Raw genomic sequence first — 19,370 nt, 5'->3', positions numbered from 1 at the left:
ATGTTTAATATGCTTAAAACAAATAGTGAAGAGATCCACATAAAATCATTCCTAACTATACAATGCCTGGGCAAATACACACACATATATAAGCATATAAATTTAAGGAAGTAGATGTGTATGTATATATATATATATATATATATATATATGTGTGTGTGTGTGTGTGTGTGTGTGTGTGTGTGTGTGCAAATATGTGTCACTGAATGTGTCAGAAATATATACATATGTCATCTGTGAACAGAAATATATGTACATATGAGCACACTTGTATTATACATATGTAATATATAACTTGTATGCATGCATATACATGTATAAATATACATATAAATATAAAGATAGAAATGTGTGGATAGAAATATGTATTGTATCTTTCTTGCATTGTTGCAAAACACTTTACATGGTACCTCATTTAAGACTCATAAAAACCCTGTACTATGAACATCTATATTTTACATATGAATACATAACTAACATTTTTATAGCACTTTAAAAAATTGTAAAGGGCTTTATAATTTGATCTGTGCAACCCTGGAAGGCAAATACTATCATTATCTCCATTTACAGACAAAGAAAATGAGGTAACCAGAAGTCAAGAGACTCATTCACATATGAGGATGGATTTGAACTCAGGTCAATATAACTCCAAGTCCAGCCCTCTACTAACTGTGTCACCTGTTTGCCGTGATGAAGAACCATTCAATTGAACACTTTTGATGAGAGCCAGGGAAGGTATCTCTAACAAAAACAGTCCACTGTAAAGTTTTCTTTTTAATTAAGTCATTTTAAATTAAACAAAGAAGTAAAAGTAGAAGTTAGCAATTTCCCTTCTGAGAAATCATCTTAATTCAAATATTTCCTAATACAATATACAAATAGTATATTTTGCATATAATTAATTTGCTCCTAAAATACAAATCCCATATTCTTATTTTAACAGACATATCAATTGATATGCAATCAGTAATAATATAGTCATTTTACTAATGTGGAGTCTCTGCAATTTGTTTTTGTTTTTTGTAAGGCAATGGTGTTAAGTGGCTTGCCTAACGTCACACAGTTAGGTAATTATTAAATGTCTGAGGTCAGATTTGAACTCGGGTCTTCCTGACTCCTGATAGAACAGCTAGTGTTCTATCCACTATGCCACCAAGCTGTCCCTTTCACTAAAATTTTTATTTTCAAAGAAGTATTTAAAAAACACTTTCTAGAATTTTTCCATCTCTTAGAAATAATATATATGCATACATATATGTGTGTATGTATGTATGTATATGTGTATATATATACATATATAAAATAGTCTGATCATATAGCCCTGCTAATGTCATTGCTGAAGGACAGTTTAACCTACAAGTGCTCTAGAGACTCAGTCTCTACAGCAAAATAGTCATTAAGGGGCCAGATATGATCAGGGCTATCTATGCTACACCTGTTCCTGAGGAAATGGACTGAGACTAACATCTCATTTTGCATAAACCACCAAAATCTTCCCCATAGTAATAACTGTGAACTTCATTACCACTGAGCAAAGGACTGATCCAGCAGAGAAACTACAAAATGAAATATCACTTTTAAAAGTCATCTAATGAGATAAATCCCTAGGTTTGTTGGGGGTTTTTTTTATAATTATTGCTAGCACTCTTTCCATGACACTATTTCTATTACTTTTGAGAACTCCAGTTCAACAAATTACCTTTCCTTCCTGAAACTTCTCCCAGTGCTTGAGATCTTCTCCCAGATATAACCTATTCCTATGCCATGCTATCTCCTTTACTTCCATTATGGAGTTTCTTCTGGGACCTCCATTTTGGGGATTCTGAGAGTGGTTAGATGAAGCAAGGAATTAAAAAAAAGTTTCTTTAAGAAAAAAAAATTTTAAGTGAAGAAACAGAAAGTAGAAAACCAAGCTCAAGCATTAGACTCCAGGAAAAATAGAATGGTACAAATATAGCTGAATAATTTCCTAAGAAATATTATAAAAAGGCAAAAAGTCTTGAAAATTTAGAAGTCTATACAATGTTTACAATCAAAAACACAATACTTCATAGGGAGCAACATAAAAATCATCAGGATTCCTAAAAATCATGATCAAACAAAAGATTTGTAAATCATATTTCAATAAATATTAAGAGTATACAATGGGGGGGGGACATAATTAACTATTATAACCAAGAATGTCAATAAGAGGAATTGATCCACAAAATGGAAGAGAGAAGTAAAATATCATGAGAAAGCAATGCAGCAATATTTTATTTAAAGCAAACACTCTTGGAACATATACAATGTTACAATAAGGGGATGCAGTAGAATTTACTATATATCAAATGAATACAAAAGAAGATGGCAAAGATGATATCTGAAAGTAATGGTAACAATGGGCATAGCTGAAAGAGATAAGCAAGGAAACTGCAATTTTTATCTGTTATCACAAAAATTAAATAATATCAATACAATAAATCTGGACTGACTGACATAGAACTAAAATATATGAATTATAGGAAAAAATTATAGGAAAAAATTAGCAGCAAGTTTTATTAGATGAAAATTTCAATTATACTCCCTTATAGATGTAGACAGTTAACAGAAGACTAAAAAGGAAGTGAGCACTATAATATAAAAATGCTTCATATATTATCTCTTTTATGGTTAGCAAATGGGAATTGAACACTTAAGACACTTAATAACTGTGTGACCCTGGGAAAGTTACTTAACCCTGTTTTCATTGCTTCTAAAAACTGAGATGGAGAAGGAAAAAAATGTTTCAGTATCTGCCAAGAATGTGATTCTAAATAGGATCACAAAGAGTAGGACATAATTGAAAAACAATTGAATAAACTTAAGTGAATTCACAGATCTGATACCATCTAAGTCAAACCATGAAAGTGATATTTTCTTGAACTTGAAAAGATAATAAAATTGTCTAACATAAAAAAGTACCATCTTAAATTATAAAAAAAGAGAGACAGGAAGGAAAGGAAGTATAACCAAACCAGATCTTAAACTCATAATCATCAAAATTATTTGTTACTGGCTAAAAAGTGGAAAATATGATTGATGTAAGAAATTATATAAATATATATATATATATGATCCAGAAGCAATTAAACATTATAGAAAAATATTCAATAAAACTCAAAGACACCAATTCTTGGGGCAAGAACTCATTCACTATTCAAGAAAAACTATTGGGAAAATCAGAATCAGAATGCAGCTTTGTAGAAACTAGGTTTAAATTATTGTCACAAAACACATCCAAAAATAAACTCTAAATATATATATATATATATATATATATATATATGTATATGTATATATATATACACTCATATATATATATATATATATATATGTGTGTGTGTGTGTGTGTGTGTGTGTGTGTGTGTATACACACATATATGACCTATATATAAAAGGTCAATTCATTAAAAAGAAAATAGATGAACAGATAAGTAAACGTGACTTTCACAGCTATAGATGGGAAATGGGGACTTTTTGAAAACAAGGGATGGAGAGGATCCTAGGAGATGAAATGGAAACTTTTGATTGCATAAAATGGAAAAATTTCTGAACAAGCATAATGTCCTTTCAATCTGAAAGCAATTAATGAAATGGGTTTAAAGAAAATCCAGCAAAATTCTCTGAAAAATGCCTTATATCCAAAATAAAAAGAAATGACACAAATATATTATTAAAACAAGAGCTATCCTCTAATATATAAAAAAATCAAAATACAACAATAGGCAATCTTCAACAGAAGAGCATGCTATCAACAATTATATGCACATCAGTAATATTAATGAGAACTCTGAAGTTTCATCTCCCACCTATTTTATCATCAAAGATAATTCTTTGCCTATTGGAAAAATAGTCCCACTAAGAATTGCTATCTTTCTTTTTTTTTAATTATCTGTGGGGTGGCTAGGTGGCAGATCGGGGTAGCTAGGTGGTGCAGTAGATAGAGCATTGGCCCTGGAGTCAGGAGGATCTGAGTTCAAATCCAAGCTCAGACACTTAATGATTACCTAGCTGTGTGGCCTTGGGCAAGCCACTTAACCCCATTTGCCTTGCAAAAGCCTAAAAAAATATCTCTGAACTGTAGCTGCAGAATGAGAAGAACATTTTATTTTATTTTTTTAATTTTATTTATTTAAGGCAATGGGGTTAAAAGTGATTTGCCCAAGATCACACAGCTAGGCAATCATTAAGTTTCTGAGGTTGCATTTGAACTCAGGTCCTCCTGACTCCAGGGCCAGTTTTCTATCCACTGTACCACCTAGCTGCCCCCTGAAAAAGACATAACAAGCACATATATTTGTTTTATTTAGCTCAATGTGCCTATTTGATGCAAAAGGGGACTTTTGTTAGGGGGAAAGGGTAGAATGGCAAAGGAAGGGGGAATAGTAAGTAGTAATAGTAGTCAAGTGGTTTATCCTTTCTGGAAAAGAATCTGGGATTTTTGCCCCTTAAAAATCATTTATTGTTTACAACACTTAAGTCAGCAAAGACCTTGAAAAGCATATACCCCAAATATATCCCAAAATACTTAAAGTAATACTTTTTTATTTTGCTTTGACAAAAAACAGAAAAAAAGTTATATTATCTATCAATTGAAGAATAGTTGATCAAATTATGTTATGTAAACAGAATGGAATAGTATTACACCATAAAAATTATGAAAGAAATAGAGTACTCTAAGACCAATTTGAAAGATTCAAAATGAGGTGATCAGAATCTGGAGAACAATTGAAATCATAGCTACAATAATGTAAAGACAACTTTTAAGAATTAAAGAATTCAGGTCATCAAAATGACCTATCACAATTCCATAAGACTGATGATGAACTATGTTTCTTATCTGTTGGCAAAGATTAGATGTATTGTAATTGTAGAATGAGAAACACATTTTAAAACATAACAAATGTTTGAATGTATTTTGCTTGATTATATCTGCTTATTTGATTCTTTTTTTAGGGGGAGTGTGTAGGGTGACAGGAAAGGGGGAATAGGAGGAATGAGGAGTGACAATGATGTCAAAATGAAAGAAAAAAAGAGCACCAATGAAATAAATGTGTTGCTTTGTTGGTGGGGTTTCTATTTTCAGATGAAAACAGAAGGAAGATAATAAGGGGACACATTCAAGCAGGGCAATATTGGTATGGTTATGCTAAATATAATATATGTATATTTAAAATTAACCTGAATTTAATGCAGATTTCATTTCCATAAATGATTTTTTTGTTTTGCTCTTTTGTTTAGTAATAATGTCCTCTGAATTTACTCAGACAACACACATTGACCCCTCAGAGATTTTTAATATCTATAAGGGGTGTATAAGTTTCTTTTAATGCCATCAGATCAAGCCCCACCCCTGACATAAGATACCAGTGACTAGGACTCCAATTTAGTTTAATCATTAGCATCAATTAGTTTCTATGAAGAAATATTTACTTTGAGTATATGGCAAGAAGAAAAAAATACAAGCATTTTTTCAATTCCTTGGAAGTACAGAATCCACTATCATTTCAGCTCTGAGGAGAGAGTAGGTTCAATTCTCACAGAACATTGGTACCACCAAGTTCATCTCCAAATATAGCCTTGATACTGGATAAGTCCTTATCTCATTGATATTGGTCCCTAAGTTCATTCCTTAATCCTCAAGGCATCAATGTGAAATGACCGCAAAAATTAGATTTTGGAATTGCAGAAATGTTTGGAATGCCAGAAATGTTAACCCCCCCCCCCAAGCTTGATGCTCTGATTTTCAGAATTCATATGGTTACAGTATATGATCTTTTAACCAAAAATGCCTCTTAATGATAGCAAGAAAAATGACCATGAACATTTTCCCAGGGTCACATGTCATTAGCTGTGGGGATGGTCCAGGGCCAGTCCCCTTAAAACATTATCTTATACCTGATCTGTCAACAGAATTAAACCAAAACAGAGCAGCTAAAGAGAAGGAATAAAATGAATGGCTAAGGTTATATTCTCTACTGCCTTTTGAGACATATCCAGTTTCCACTACACAATTGATTGAAAAGGTCTTATCTAGTCACCTGATTAACAAATTGGAACCAATTACAGAATGTCTACAAATGCTCAGTTTGTCTACAAAGCACTTCCTCTTAAACCATCATAAACCTCCCAAAAGCAGAGCCACTTTGCAAATATTCCAGTTCCCATTAAATTTATATATGGAAATTTTCATTTGTTATATTAATAATAAAAAGAAAAAAATTTCAAAGATGGTAAATGACATGAACATGGCAAGATATTGGCAGTGACAATTCTATGGGGTGAGAAAATGCACAGCATTTTCTCCATTAGACAGGTTACTTCAAGGAAATTCTAGATAGTTATATATGATCTAGTTGATACAAAAATAGAAGGGGTTCTGCTTCAGTGGACTTATTTGAAGCCTATGATTAGCATATGAAAGGCAGCCTGAACTAGTGGAAAGATACCCAATGAACCTGGAATCTGGAGACCTGGGTTTAAATTTTAGTTCTAACTGTAACAATTTGGATAGCCCTAGGTAAATCCTTAGTTTCCTCTTTTGTAAAATGAATATAATATTCACACTGTTTGCCTCATGGGGTTGATATAAAAAATGCAATAAAAAAACTTTAAAAGTCATCCAAATGTGAGTTATTATCATTCATTACATTATGCAAAGAGAAACAATTGCCTTCACAATAGAAAATTGCTGTTACCATTCTTTAGCATTTTTTAAAATTTCTATGTAAAATGCAAGTTGTCATTTTTTCAAATGAAGGAACTGAAGCATTCTAAAGCAAAAATCATTTCCACCAGGCTACAGGAGAATTCAAATCCTATAGAGCTGGTACTTTTAAATTTTTAGTGAGTCATGGACAATCTTTGGCAGCCTGGTGAAGCCCAATAATGATGCCTCCACAAAAATATTTGATAGAGAAAGGAAATGATCAATTTCAGGTAGAGTAGTAGAACTATTTTTCCATCTCCAATTTCTTGTCCCACTAAAACTTATTTATGAACTTCAATAAGAATGTATATTATAGAAAACAATGGTGAATATTATTCCAATTAATTTTGGCCTTAGATAAAAGCATGAAGTCATTATTGTCTGCTAAATATCTAACAAGAAAGCATGACTTGGTATATTGAATTATAGCTCAGAGCCTTACTATATTTCATAGATTAACATTCAATATTTCTCCATTCTATACATGGAGACTTCAAAATGTGCTGAAGAATTCAATCAATAAACTGAATCTGAACTGGAATTGGACTATTTTCCCCTGACCAAATTGTGTCCCACAATTACCCAGACATAGCATTGATCCATAAAAGATTTTAAAATAATGTTTTAAGAGATATTACCATAAAATGCTCATGATCTCCAAAGACATGGAAATAAATGATTTTTAAAAATAAAAACCTAGTGGAAGAGAGCAAAATTATGTGAGAACAAGATGAAGGACATTGCATCCTTGGAGAGTGTTCTGAGTGGTTCTTTTCCTCGGGGAGTTCTGGAAACCAAGTCTCATGATCCGATCAAGTTCTCACCAGGAGGACTAAAAGCTTTTGGTTCAGCTCCTCTTTAATTTGTCCACCCCCAATCAAGGGTACTACTTTTCCAAAAGTATTGTATCAATAATCTCTATAGACTTTCTTTCTTCAGTTACTAAGAGAGAGCTGGATTGTCACCAGTCATCCAGATTTGTGTCTTGCTACTGGACTCCAAAGGCTGAGGAGAGTGCAAGGTGGATGACTTTACACATCTCTGCCTCACTAAAATTCAATTCACCCACAAGTCAAGACATCATCCTTCTGAAATCATTGACCTTCTTCAAGAGTAAAGGATTAACAAAAGCAAGGCAGATGCTTCTAGTGAGCTAATAGAGGAGCTTATTGTTTTATGAATAGCTAAGTTCTCCAATGCCTTTTGTAAAAACTAGTTTCTTCTACACATTCAGTTGAAAAGGTCTTATCTAGTCAACTAGTTAACAAGCTAGAACCCAAGACAGATTGTATATACATGCTCTCAATTGTCTCCAAAGTTCTTCCATTACAAACCACAACTCTCTCAAAAGCAGTCATTCTTTACATATGCCAATTTCCATTAAATTTGTGGTGTTTGATCTTGAAAAGTTTTTATTGTTTTACAAATTGCTGTTTTTTTCTACCCATACAACAGTCCATAAAACATTAAATATAGAAAAATAATAGGAAGAAAGCATATTATCCCTGGAACCATTTTTATCAGAACCTCATGGAAAAGCCAAGAAGTTAACAACATACAACCATATGGTACTTAAAACTTTTCCAAGTATCAATTAATCAGTCCAGCCAGAATTCATCTAAAATGCTTTCTTTTACTTGCCAAATACCTTTATATTAAATATGTAAAGAACTCATTGTGCCCTCAAATCATAATCAGGAGGAAACCATGTCATTAATCTTTGTATAAAGTTGGCCACCACAGGTGGTCACTTATCCTTGTCCTTTCTACAATATTTAAATAATGACACTTTAAATCAATGGAGTCAAATTGAAATGGAAAGGAATCCCTATCACCTTCATATTGGCTTATATAGTCACAGATCAACATTATGTATGGTGCATTATATTTTTATTTGTTTTGTTAAATATTTTCCAATTTTATTTCCATATGAACTACAGGAGAGAGTTTGTGACAGTTTATTGCTGGAGGTCCAGAGTTTGACATTTCTTTAGATTATGGATATTGACATTGAACATAGCTATTTCTTAGAAATCAATGGCTTTCACCATCAAAGTAAGACTGCACCTAACTCTTTTTTGATTTAGGGTAATAATAATTTCTGGTTATAGGAAATGATTACTAAAGAAAATTTCAGAAAAGTTTTTGTTTGACTATCTTTGCTACAAAAACTTTTAAAGGAAATTAACCAAGTTTGCTTCCCCAGATCTCCCCTGAATAGTACATATTTTTACTACAATGGGACTCACAAACCTTACAAAAAAAACTATCTTCTCTTGAGAGGCACCTTGTTAAAAACTGTGTCTAACCCCAAGCCCCTATTCAGAGCTAGTATTCAAAGCCTTTTGACTGTTCTTTGTCTCTTTTTCTCACCTCTCTTTTATTTATTTATCCTTCATGATTGAATGAGCATTACCTCAGTCAAATTATGACCTAGGAAACATCTAGCTTTAAAAAGTCAAGGTCTCCAACTGCAAACAGGGTCATTTCCAGTCACCCTGATTCCCATCTGGCCACTGGTCCAGATGACTCCAGAAGAGAAAGTGAGACTGGTGATCTAGCACAGGCCGCCCTCACTTAAATCCTCATTTGTCATGGTCTTCTTCTAGAACAAAGGACAAATAACAACATGATCAAGTGTAGATTTCTTTAAAAGTACAAAGGCAAAAAAAGCACAGAGGCAACATCTATAACAACAAGATTGAGATGCATTTGAGAGACTAAAAACACTGCTGAGTCATACTGGGGGGTTAGATCAAGGAAAAAAGGGAGTAAGTAAAGGGTGGAGGAAAAGATCAAACAATCATAAATTTAGAGCTAGATGGTACCTTGAAAACCATTAAATCCATGAACACCCCTTATTTTATAACAAACTGAGGTCCAATAAGATTAAGTCCAAAAAGCATATGCCTACTATGTGCCTTCCAGGCACCATGCTAACCCCTGGGGATACAAAAAGAGGCCAAAATTCTTCCCTGTCCTCAGGGAGTTCATATTCTAATGGATTTAGAGAAGGGGAAGTATTAAAATATATTAGAAATAATATTCCACTCTTTTTTCTCCCCAGGAAAAGACTTGTCTAGCAAATTTGGAAACCCTGAAATTTTGCTAAATTCAGAAAAAGTATTTTAGTGTGTTTTTTTGTCTACACTAGCCTTGTTGTTTTGAAGAAAAGTATACTGCTAGTATGTCAGGAAATTCTAGGTAATAAGTAATGAGAAAAACAGCCAAACCCCAACTTTTGTTTCACCCAAAATCTCCTATCTGGTTCAGAATGATGTCTATCCACTGCTTTTAAATATTAAATTATCATCTTATTTTGTAATAATATTTATCATTGTTCTCTTTAACAAGAAGCCTAGCTTACTACAGAGCCAATTGTTTACTGATGTAGACTTAACTGATAAAATAATCAAGAAACCATTTCTTTTTCATTAGCAGGAATTATAATATTTTAGTCAAATCACAAGTTCTATAGCTATCTTAACCACCACAAGCTTTAGTCCTTAATTGAGTTCTTCACATTAGGATTTCATGAACCTATGATCAAACCACATGAAATATATGGATCAACCAGCTGTTCATGGTGTTTACAAAAGGAAAACAATCTCAGTCCTTCCCCCCCCCAATCATTTCTTTTTCAGTAACCAATTGTCCTTATAATGCTTTGAACATTCCCATTTCTTCCTATTTACCATATTGTTTATTCAAATACTGTTCAATATGAGTAGTGTTGCTTCCAGAAGTCCAGGTACTTAGGGATTTCTTTTTCTACTTTTTACCAGTCTTTGTATTTTCTTTTATCTTTCTATCTTATTTCTTTCTTCATTTTTCTTTCATTCTTCCTGTCTTCTTTCCTTCTTTCATCTATGTTTCTTCCCTATTTATTTCCAACCTCTTTTTTTAATTCTGTCTTCCTTCCTTCTTTTTTTTTTTACTTCCTTCCTTACATATGATTCCTTTTGTTTTGGCAGTTCTACAGAAGCTCCTTCCACTAATGGACAGCAGCAGTTATCTGGAACCTAAAATCTTAGAGAAGGACTTGAGACACTATGGGATTAATTGACTGCTAGTGTCTGTCAGAAATAGGACTTAAACTCAGGTCTTCCTGAGTTCAAGGTTAGCCCCTAAACCACTATACCACTCACATCACCTTTCTATCACTATATCAGCTCAATCATATAACCAAATTTAATTAAGAAAGATTCATATAAACTGAGATCCAGAAATGACATTTTTTGTTGTCCACTATTCCAATCATGTCCAATTCTTCATGACTAGATTTGAGCTTTTTGGTTTGTTTTTTTTTTTTTTCTGGCAGTGATACTAGAGTGTTGTGCCATTTCCTTCTCCAGATCATTACAGACAAAAAACCCGAGGCTTATAAGATTAAGTGACTTGCCCAGGATCATACATCTAGTAAATGTCTGAGGTCAAATTTGAACTCAGGAAGATGAATCTTCTTGAATCTAGGCCCTGTGTTCTGTACACTATGGTGCCAATGAACTTCCCCAGAAGGAATCTTATATATTAGTTCATTCAACACATTTCACTTTATCAATGAGACCTAGAGAACTCACTGACTTGTTCATGGTGACACATATAGCTAAAAAAGAATAACATTTGTATAATGGCTTCTTTCATGCCAGACATTGTTTTAAATTACTTTAAAACTATTATCTCCTTTGATCCCCACAACAATGCTAGGAGATAGATGTTTTTAGTTAGTTATCTACATTTTTAAAGATGAGGAAACTGAGTCAAATAGAAGTTAAGGGGCTGGTCTTAGATTACATAACTAGAAAAGTATGTGAGATTGTATTTGAATTCAGATTTTTTCTGATTCCAGGACCAGCATTCTATCCATTGAGCCACCTTGCTACCAGCATAGTATGTCATAAAGATAAGATTTTAATCCAAACCCTCAGAAGCAAAATCTAAGAGACTTTCGTCTATTTTTCATCATCTCTAAATAAAATCTAATCATTTTAAGCGTTCAGTGCTAGGGAACAAATTTCTCCTTTTCAAGAGACTTCTTTTAGGATTCCTTATAAAGCATCCCTTAACCAGGACCACTTCTTTATAATGGAAACTTCTAACAAAGGCATATAACAAAAATACTTTACATTCATTATTATCATCATAAGATTTTTATTTTTTCCATGATAGACAAGGAAGCTAAAAATCTGTTAGGATAATTGATTAAGATAGAAATTAATTTCATATCAGTCAGTTTTCATCTTAACTTCTATGTCTTTAAGAGAGTCTATTCCGTTAACTTTGCATTTCCTTTTCCAGTTGGCTACTTTTAGATGAGTTGTTTTCCTTTCCCCGTTGGTCAATTTTACTTTTTGATGAGTTGATTTCTTTTTCCCTTTGTTAATTTTTACTTTTAAAAATACTATTTTCTTCAGTCAATTGTTCATAATTCTCCTCTATGACTCATTTCTTTCCTCCATTTTTCTTCTTTTTCTCTTCTTTTGTTTTTAAAATTGTTTTTGAGTTCTTCTAAGACATCTGTTTAGATTTCAAGCCCATTTGAAAAATCCCTTTAAGTCTTCACATCTAGGCATTTTGTCACTGCATTCCTCTTCTGAGATGGAGTTTTTAATTATCCCTCTCAGATTGGAAACTTTTTAAGATTCCTGGTATTTTTTTATATTTTTGTTCATTTTGATAGCTAAGATCTGTTCCTGGGTCAAAAGGGGCACAGTTCTATGCTTTTTTGTGCTGGTATTGTGGGTCTAGTCCCTGATTTACTACTTATCTATGGTGTTGCCTATGGTATTTCAGGTGCTAGTGGTTTGTTTCCTGCATTGGGGTAGCCTAATTCAGTCCTATTTTTACCCCAGCAACAGTCTCCCGAGCTGGGGTTGGGACCTCACTGTTGAACCTGGACCTGGCTAAGAGACTCCAGTTGCTTTCCATTCTTCCATCTATGGTGATCTATATTCCCCTTTTACCCACATAATACAGATCTTTACTAAAGTTCCTCCACAAATATCTGGAGTGAAGAACTTGTTTCACTCTAATTTGTGGGTTCTGTCTGTTTAAAGACTTCATTTAAAGTAGTTCTGGAAAAAGCTCTGGGAGCAACCTAACTTCATGCCACCATCTTGGTCCCATTCCTAGAAGTTGAGGAAAATTTATATTAGAAATTATTTTTATCTAGCGTTTTTTTTTAATTTGGTCTGTCTTCATCTGCTTACTCAGGAGCTCACCCTTACTTTGCAATATGATAGAGATTAAACTATGTACCTTTTCTCCAGCTAGTACACTGGACCTTGCCCAAAAATAATTCACTCTAACCTGACCTGTTTTCATTGACTTGGTTGATATGTGGGAATTTTAATATTTCAGTTACTGCTATTCTATCATCCTGTACTTTCTGGACAGATGAGAGTGATAATTTTTTTAAAAAACTAAAAGTTTAAAAATACAGTATTTCTGCAGCAGTTTTTTTTTAAAAACCTACTAAATAAAGTAACAGTTATACAAACTTTCTAGCTATCTGTGTAAACAAACTGCAAATGGAGAGAAGTAGAAGAGAGCCCAGAGATCATCTAATTCACATCCTTTGATTTTATCAGTAGGGAAACAAAAGCCCAGAAGGATGAATAAGGATCAGCTTTTTAATTCAAGAAGTCAAACTTGTACCCTAGACTTTTGATAGTAGGGCAGGATTCTCTCCAGTTCTGTGTTGTCTCCCTGGGTAGAACTGACTATGGTCAATAAGATGACCATAAAAATAATAAATTGAAAAAACTCAATTTAGTGTTCATAATTAGAACTCAGACCGAAGAATCCTCAGACCAAAAATATATGATAATGTGAAAAGTGCAAATCTCTAGTACAAAAGTCAAGAAACAGGCCTTGGTCTCACTTTTATTCCCAGCTTTCTTGGGAATTGGAGAGAGTGGGAAATATGTCATTTAAAAGAAATGAAAAATTCACAGTTTGGAATCTCTTTCTACCAGTCCAGCTATATTAATAGTTTTATTCTAAGATTATAAAAACTGAATAAGATTGAACATTTCCTAGTCAATGCTGACTCTACTGAGACAAGACCCAAAGGTCACTAAAAAGGATCAAGGAAGATCTTTGACTTAGGTGACTGCAAGTCTGTGGCAATGCTCATGGATTCCTGGTCCAGCCATGGACCAACTCATCCCCTTCTTTGCTGAGTATGACTCCCTAACCTTGTTGATTCACTCTGTGGTTCATATTTAAAATACAGCTGCTAACCTACTGAAATATCTCCAAGGCTAAAAGCCTGAAATATATAAAGATGAATAAGTGCACCTGGGGCCCAAACATTAATGCCATAAAACTGTCATCATTCTCCACAAAATCCTATTTTCACCCACTCACATGATGTGCATCTGTGGCCTGTTCACACTGCATAGGGCTGCAGCAGAGAAAATACCTCTATTAAAATATTAACCACAGTATGCTGGGGAAGGTAGTAGCAATTCTCTCTGCATCCCATCCCTAATTTAGTTCAGTGCTCTCTCACCCTAAGGCTGTGCTACTCAGTAGAATCAGAATTTAGGCTCCATGTTGCCTACTGACTCACTTCAGAAGACTAAGGAAACTATAGATAGGAAGAGCCTCAGGAAAGAGACAGTGTAGAATAGACAATCTTCCCCACCTTCCAGGAGAATACTATTTAAACACACTCAGAAATCTATGTCAGTCTGAGAAGCACCAGAAAAAAATGATCTCAGTCTCTTTTGGTTGCCAATACAAATGTTTATAACTCTTGCTGTCAGAAAAATTCTTAATTATTAAGAGCACACATCCTTCAGCCTATAGTTTAATTTCCTGCTATTCTATTCTCTTATGAAAATAGGAAATCTAGTCACCAACCTAAGGATCCATTCCTTTTTCTCTAGATTAGTTGAAGACTATACATTCATTCATTCATTCACTCAATCAACAAGGTATTATTGACCAATTAGTTTATAAGCCAGTGTAGTAACTAGATGACACAATTAATACAGTGCTGGAAATAGGAAGGACTCCAAAATAACCAGTTATATGACCCTGGGCACCTCACTAAACCTTTGACTACTTCAGTTTCCTCATCTGCAAAATAGAATTAATTAGCACTAATCTTCCAGAACTTCTGTGGGGATTAAATGAGATTGTATTTGTAAATCAATTTATAGACTTTAAAGTGCTATATAATTGCTAATTATTAGTGGTGTTGATTAGTGTTTTTATTAGTTTTAGTAATAGTAGTAGTATACATATACTATTATTTTCATGTTCATATTATTATTGACTTAAAGCACACAATTTAAAGTCAAGAAATAATTTAGTAAAAATTCCAATCATATGGGGACCCTTAAGATAAACTTAATAGCCATATATTGCCAATTTATTTGCTCAAATACATACCTGTCAATGTTCAAATGCAAGAAAGGAATATGAGAAATTTGTTATTATTGCTGTTCAAACATTTTCAATCTAATTATCCTAGTTGGAAAAGGAACTTGAATCTTGGAAAAGATACTGCAATGGTTTCCCATTTCCTTTTCTATCTAATTTTATAGATAAGGAAACTGAGATAAGAGGTTTAAGTGAGTGTCTGAAGCTGGATTTGAACACATATCTTCTCAACTGTAGACCCAGAGGCCTATCCATGGTAGCACATTAACTGCACTGAACAAGAGGTAGCATAGCAGAGAGGGTACTGAACATGGAGTCAGGAAGACAAGTTTAAATTCTTCATGATATATCTCACATTTACCTTGTGAACTTTGAGCAAGTCACTGTGTGTGTCTTGGGTTCTTTATCCATAAAATGAAGATAATAATAGAATCTGCCTTCCTAGGTCATTGTGAGGATCAAATGCAATAATATTAGTAAAGTGCATTATATTAATGATATTATTATAAAATAATTATTAATTAAAAGAGATGGAAAAGAGGCAATGAGAGAGAAGAGAGAAAGAGCATCATATTAATGTCATTATTATATAATTATTGTAAATTAAGGGAGCATCTGATGGAGAAAGAGGCACAAAGAGAGAGAGAGAGAGAGAGAGAGAGAGAGAGAGAGAGAGAGAGAGAGAGAATAAGAGAAGGTAAAGTAAGAAGAGGCAGAGAAAGAAAGAAAAAGTTCAAAATAGAGATATTTAGCATTGCAGAATTTTGCCAGAGCAGTTATTTGTCTGGGACTTTGAGAGGAAGAAAACAGATTTATTGATTCATTTTTACAACTTCTCAAAGCAGAGAGGGAATCTTTGTATCAGGATTTCTCTAGGCAATAAATGACTCAGCAGCATGGTTGGAAAGGACAGTTGGCAAGGAGGGAGTAAATAGCTCAACTGATATTAAAAGCAGTCTTCACCAATTTAATTCACTTTTATTCCTGGGCTTGCTTTGAGATGAGGAAGCATCTAGAAAGGATTCACAAATAAGAATGACTAACAATTCTACTTATCTGCACAGCATGTAATAGCCACTATAATAACACTGAGATAATCATCTTTAATAACCATCATCTGACACTCATAAAGCACTTCAATATTTGCAAAATATTTTATATATGCTATCTAAATTGATTCTCATAACATCCCTGAGAGGGAAATGCTATTTTTATTCCCAATTTACAGATGAAGAAACTGAGGCTAAGATTTTGCTTTGCTTTGCATCACATTGTAGGTAAGGGATTGTAGAATGATTTAAGCTTTGTTTTTTTCTTGTGAATGGAAGCAGAAAAAAATATTATTCACAGTAACAGCAGTATTTTAATGATGATCAATTATGAATGACTTAGCTATTCTCAGCAATACAAAGATCAGGACAGTTCCAATGGAATCATGATGAAAAATGCTCTCTACTTCCAGAAAAAAAACCAACAAAGTCTGAATGCAGATAAAAACATAATTTTTTAACTTTCTTTATTCTTTGTTTTTTGGGGTGAAGAGGGTGTCTAGGTTTTCTTTTGCAACATAGTTAATATGGTAATGTTTTGCATGGTTGTACTCTCTAATATAAAACAAATTGCCTGCTTTCTCAAGCAAAAAGAGGAAGAGAATTTGATATTCAAAAATTTTTAAAAACAAATGTTAAAAACTTTTACATGTAATTGAGAAAAAAATTAAAAAAAGAAAAAACCAAATTTCAATCTTCTTGACTCCAAATTCAGCAACCTATCCACTAAGCTACCCAGCTGCCAGTAGTAGTAGTAGTAGTAGTAGTTGTAGTAGTAGTAGTAGTAGCAGCAGCAGCAGCAGCAGCAGCAGCAGAGTAGCAGCAGCATTAGTACCTATTATAACTATTAATATTAAGTACATTTGTAAAGCACTTTAAGGCTTGGGAAAAGCTTTACAGACATTATCTTGCTTGGTCTTTACAATACCCCTTTGAAGTAGATGCAATTACAATTGCCATTACACAATTCAAGACAACTGAGACACAGAGAAAGAAAAAAGGGAAAGAGAATAGGAGAAAGATGAAAGAAGGAACAAACAAAGGAATAAATGACTAAAGGCAGAATATTAACTTTAATTTTAATTAATTAAAAATAAATCTGTAGGAACATTTTCTCTATGACTTTCTTAAATCTAGACAATCAACAAAACAATAGAAAAAGCCCTAATTCTCAGAACTTGATTTCTGAAGCATGAATGTGTAAACTGAAAACTAGATCACTCTCTGAGGTGGAAATTCTGTCTGGTTTTTTGTATATCTTAGTCAAGCAGGCCTATTTATTGAATCAGTAGAAGTAGTAGTAGTGGTAGTAGTCATAGTAGTAGTAGTAGTAGTAGTAGTAGTGAATGGGGAGGGATATTCTTTACCTAAGTCCCACTACACAAGAAGATCTATCAGCTTGACCAATACCTCTGACACAACTGGCAAACCAGTTGACACAGACTAAGCTGTGATGCATTTTAGGAAGAACAGGTCTTTTCTTCAAATGTGGTATGGTGGAAAGAATATTTGCTTTGGAGTCAGAGGACATGGGTTTAAATGCTGGTTCTGCCACTTACTCAATATCTGCCCTTGGGCAAGTCTCTTTACCATTTTAGTCCTTACTTTCTTTATTTGTAAAATAAGGAGGATGTACCGGATGACTTCTAAGGCTCCTAACAGTTTTGAACCTATGATTATATGATACTACTGAATCATTTTAGTCATAGATAAAGCTTTATGACCCCATTTGGGGTTTTCCTAGCAAAGATACTGGAATGGTAAGTGTCTGAGTCTGGATTTGAACTCATGAATATGAGTCTTCATGACTCCAGAAAGCTCAGTGCATTTCTTAATTGTCTGAAATTCCCAAATGAATCAATTCTTTGAGAGAAGAAATCAGAGATGCTTTCTTAAATGCAAATATATCATCTCAAAAAGCTAAGGCAGCAAGTCTTAAAACAAATAGACACACACACACACAGACACACACACATACACACACACACACACACACACACACACACACACACACACATACACACAAACAAAGGCAATTTATCCAAGTAAGTGGGTTACCTACCTTAAAGACCCTGAGGCTAAATAGATAACCCACAAAAACATTCAGCTGTGCCAGAACTACTGTTGTAATTGTGTTCTTTGTCTCTTCCTGCCAAATTTTCCTAAAACAAAATTTCTTAAAGCCTAAGTCGGACCATGTCATTTCCTTATTCAATAAGCTCCAGTGGTTTCCTATTACCTTCAGAATCAACTGGAAAGTCTCCTGTTTGGCATTTCAGACTTGCCTCTGTTTAGTCCTTTCCTTCTCTTCCACTTTTTTTTTACCCTGGTCTATTTGTGCAGTTTCTCACTCAGAAGTCTCCATCCCTTGTCTCTATGACTTTGCACAATCTGTCTTTCAGGTCTGAATGTTCTCTTCCACTCCACCTTTTTAGTTACCTTCCTTCCTTTAAAATTCCGATTCAGTCTTACCTCCTACCTAGGCCTTTCTTGGTTTTCCCATGGCTGCCAGAGCCCTCTGAATTTACTTTCAATCTCTTCTCTATATACCTTGTATGGACACAGTTATTTTCCTGTCTGCCTCCCTCAATAGGATGTGAACTCCTATAGGGTAGGGCCTAGTTTTGCCCTTCTTTGTATACAGATTGCTTCATACAGAACTGGCACAAATGAGTTTAATAAATGTTTGTAGAGCTGCTCCACAAACTGACAAAACTGCTAAGTTTTAAGGAGGCAAGAAAAGGAATGAAAAAGTTCAAAAGATAACCTACTATAGTTGAGTGCTTTAAAAAAAGCCACAGAAACAAGATGAGGTTTCTATCCACATATTCTAAAATATGGGCAGCGAGGTGGCACAGTGAATAAAGCACCAGACCTGGATTCAGGAACACTAATCTTTCCAAGTTCATACCTAGCCTCAGAAACTTACTTTAACCCTGTTTGCCTCATTTTCCTTATCTGTAAAATGAGCTAGAGAAGGAAATAGCAAACTGCTCCTGTATCCTTGGTAAGAGAATCCTAAATGAGATCATGAAAAGTAAAACATGACAGAAAAATGACACCACCTGATAAATGAAAAGACTTTTCTAATTAGCAACATTAATTTGCATACAAATACAAATTAGTTGTTAAAGCTATTAAAAATAATTTGTTTACTTAAGGAGTTTTAAATATCACCCTTATTATAGTGTTTATAT

At 33.7% G+C, this 19,370-nt stretch overlaps 1 long non-coding RNA gene across 29 annotated transcripts in view; it reads right to left on the bottom strand.

The window, feature by feature from the left end:
* Nucleotides 1–19,370, bottom strand: part of LOC141502865 (uncharacterized) — a 788,683-nt gene that overhangs the window by 535,525 nt on the left and 233,788 nt on the right. For 3 of the 29 annotated variants that reach the window (XR_012472692.1, XR_012472693.1, XR_012472684.1), the window contains 2 exons: nt 15,486–15,565; nt 1,700–9,335 (listed from right to left, as the gene is read on the bottom strand). The exons of 19 other annotated variants lie outside the window; for them this stretch is intronic. This is a non-coding gene — a long non-coding RNA (uncharacterized LOC141502865). The remainder of the gene's footprint in view (nt 1–1,699; nt 9,336–15,485; nt 15,566–19,370) is intronic. 7 more of the 29 variants (XR_012472694.1, XR_012472686.1, XR_012472688.1 and 4 more) reach the window with 5 other exon arrangements.

The sequence above is a fragment of the Macrotis lagotis genome, chromosome X, assembly GCF_037893015.1.
Source record: "Macrotis lagotis isolate mMagLag1 chromosome X, bilby.v1.9.chrom.fasta, whole genome shotgun sequence".
In the NCBI taxonomy this organism is placed as follows: Eukaryota; Metazoa; Chordata; class Mammalia; order Peramelemorphia; family Peramelidae; genus Macrotis; species Macrotis lagotis.
Note: the sequence above shows the minus strand (reverse complement) of the source record. Positions and strands in the feature narration are given on the sequence as shown.